The following is a 3,708-nucleotide window of genomic DNA, read 5'->3' on the forward strand; positions in this document are numbered from 1 at the left end:
TTTCTGCGGCAACGGCTGCGTCACGGCGCCGCGCAGGCGCCTCGTTACCTCAGCAGCGCGCGCGCGCACCTTGGCCGCGGGGCGAGTGCGGGGGAGCGGGCGCGAGAGCTTCCCGCCCGCCGCGAGCTGTCTCCTCAGCGCGGTCTGAGGGAGAGGTGGCCGCAGCGCCAGCCTCAGGGCCACGCTTGGTCAGTAAATAACACCCCCCCACACGCCTTTTTGGAGGGCGGACAAACGATGTGGGTATTAACGCAGGTAGCTACGGGGTAAGTCAAGGGTGCAAGCAGGCAGGATAAGTGCGTTTTCTGTGAATGGGGCTCCACGCTGTCACCAGGTCGTGATTTATGGTATTTTCAAGTCCTGTGGTTTCAGGACTGCTTCCGAGCAGCAGTCAGAGGAGCAGTGCTTGGTATTAAGAATAACCCCAGATACTTCTTAGAGGCCTATCACAGAAAACCCATTTACTTAACTTGTACTCAGTAAAAAAAAAAACCAACAACAAAAACTAAAGAGCATTAGTTTTTGCTACTTTATCACTGCAAATACATATCAAGGATTGTCTTTGATTGGAAAAATAAAACCCCATACATCCAAGCTCAAGCATGGATAACCAAGACGTAGGTCTTCCCTACTGACACCCTGCATCTTTTCTATAGTTTTCCCACCTATGGCCACACTTCATCTTTCATTATTTGATACCGGTTCACCTGGTGTAACTGAGCTTGATCTCTTTCTCAGCCTACTGCCTACATTTTTGGGGGGGTTTCTTTCTTTGGTTTGGATTTTTTTGAGATTAATTTTTTTCCTCCAATAGAGATTAATTGACATCTGGGTGTTAGCTCCTAACCTAGGAGAAAAGTCAAGGAAACATTCAACATGCATCATGCTATTTGACAGATAACACACTGTAAAGCATTCATGCTTACATAGTCTTGTTAGGAACCAAGCAATACTTTTATTATGTTCAGCCTCGGAAGGAAAGCTAACAATTAACTTAGTACCACATTTATTTTTAGATAGTACTGCAAGAGTGCACATCACCTTACAAACACAGAAAAGATGACACAGGCCTGCCCCAAGGAGCTTACAATTCAACTCTGACAAACAGTACAAAAAAAATTGTGAACAGGAGGTGGGAGAGGCTAATGCTAGCACATTTAAGGGGAGGGGGTCTTTCTGAAAGGGATTGTCTCAATAAAATGTGACAGACTGGCATAAGGAAGTGACAAGCAGCAGTTGAAGGGATGACAACATGGAGCACAGTGACAGGCTGAGCAGCACAGGTAGAAAAAACAAGGACCTGTAGGGTTTATAATTAACATGTAAGAATGCATCTACATAACACATCATTGTTTCAGCTATTCCAGAGAAGATACATTGTGAAATAGAAGTCAGAGGTGGCTTTTTTATTATTTATTTAATAAAAACCCAGTCCCTTCCCATCAGGAATCCTGTCATACTAGTTTCCATTATGGATACTTCACAGTTCTAAACTGAGAAGTAGGGAATACCAAAAGCTCTGCAGATACAGAAGACAAAGTGGTGGTGGGGTGTCTGTGTGTGGGGGGGTAACACCACCTGTAGTTTTAAAGATTTCATTATTTTTACCCTACAGTGTCTGGTTTGTATTTTGTGGCACATTTTCCAAATTCATCAGCCTTTCAAGAGGGAGATGTACTTTAAAACATTTCAGTGATTTACTGACTTATTTAAACACTCATCTTGCAGTTTTCCTTTGTAGATAGAACATGAAGAGACCAGACTCTGTTATAGGAGTTGAACATTTAAATCACTATAGCAGTATTGCAGTTAAGTTGGAGTCTCAGCAAGATGTGCTTTTTTTTTTTTTCAGACATCTGTGTCCAGTTTCTTCTCAAGGATCCAGATGCTCTGACAGTAACTGAATAAAACTGTAATTGCCCCATTAAGCAAAACAGCAGATTTTCTCTGCTACTCTTGACAGTATCATTGCATTAGTGCTATAAAGACTGTGTCAATGGGGCTTAGGTAGATAGATCAGTGAAAGGAAAAAGCTGTCAGCTCCCTTCCCCACTTTGTTAGTTGGGTGGGTTTTTTTAGGGTGGGGGGTAGTTTGTTTTTTAAATACAGATGCATATTAAATGCATGTGAGACTGCAGAAGCCAGGAGCAGTGTTTCCAGAAGGTGCAATCACCTTTACAGAGCAACACCTTGAGGGCTCCTACAAACAGCAAGTACTCACAGATCAAGTTTCTGCTTCATTACATTCAGTTGGGGATGCTTCTGTGGAGAGGAGGTCTTTCCCATGACCACCCTCCTCACACTTCTCATGTGGATGGAGTTAAGGGAGTACAAGTGGCATAAAACAACCACAAATCATAATATTTAGGAATTATGAAAGCAGTTAAACACATTGACCTATATTTGAGTTATACAGGTAAATGCATTATTGATTTAAATGGAGGCAACTCTAGTTTTTGGTAGCCCATTAATTTTTTCCACAAGGTGGCTCATGCACATAGAAGAGTGCATCAGGACTTCCCCCCCCCCCCCCCCCAGTCCTGCATCACTTGGCTAGAAAGCAGCAACGCTGTTTCCACTCCAAAATGTAAGTAATCCACAACTACATTTCTGTAAGCATCAAAGAATGAGGCAAACTGCCTGTGAACAATCACATGTAACAGGACCATCCCAACAGTGTTTGTTTCTGTACCGTTCAAGACAACATTTAGCAGAAGCTGAAGCCTGAATACTGTCCTCTGAGGGGCTCACCCTGCAGGAGATGCAGCATTTCAGAAATTATGCCACAATCAGTAGAGTATTTGCACATCTTGCATGGAGATACATTTTTTTTTTTGACAGATTTGAGATGCTTTTAAAATTAGCTTGGCTCACAACTGTCAGAGTATACTAAAACCCACTAGATCAGACCAGTGTTTCACCTAGCCCAGCATGTATCTTCATCTTTGACCAATTCTTAAGAGACAGAGCACACAGAAAAGTAATCTTTCCTTGGCATAACTCTTATTACAGCAACTTAAAATCTCCCTGAGTTAGTGGATGCATCAGATCATTGTTTAACCAGCCTCTTTAAAAAAAAAAAAAAAACAAACCACACATTTATACTTCTGTTCCCCACTACATTCTGCAGCAATGAATTTCACAGTTTGACTTTGCACTGCATGAGAAAGCACTCCTATTTGTCTGTTCAACCGCAAATTACTAAAACTTCATTGTCTACCCACTAGTCCTGGTGATTGCCAGCCAGAGACACGCTTTACTCTCGATCTGCAAACCCAGCCTGAAACTGTGACTCAAATGCATGAGCTCTATCCCTCACAGCTGACCAGCAGCTTCTAAAACACCATGGCATATCAGCAGAGACACTAAGCACATATATCCACCATTTTATCAGATGAAACTGGGTTAGAGGATATTCCTAACAAAGTGCAGGAACTGGGAACTGCAGCAGGGAAGTAGATGGCAGGAATAAAAGGGTGTTCTTTGTTTGATTTAGCTGCACATGCTTCAAAGGCAGCAACATCTCCACTGCAACTTTGTTAAGATATGCCACTGTATTCCACCATTTCACAAAGACATTTATATCAGGAATTCAAGCAATATAAGAATGGAAGCCATCACATTCAATGTTCCGAAACTGAGGTGGAGATAATGCTGAGTTAGCACACTGACACCCTGCAACAGCTGTGTCTATTTTAAGACACTGAG

Source organism: Falco cherrug, chromosome 1, assembly GCF_023634085.1.
Source record: "Falco cherrug isolate bFalChe1 chromosome 1, bFalChe1.pri, whole genome shotgun sequence".
NCBI lineage: Eukaryota > Metazoa > Chordata > Aves > Falconiformes > Falconidae > Falco > Falco cherrug.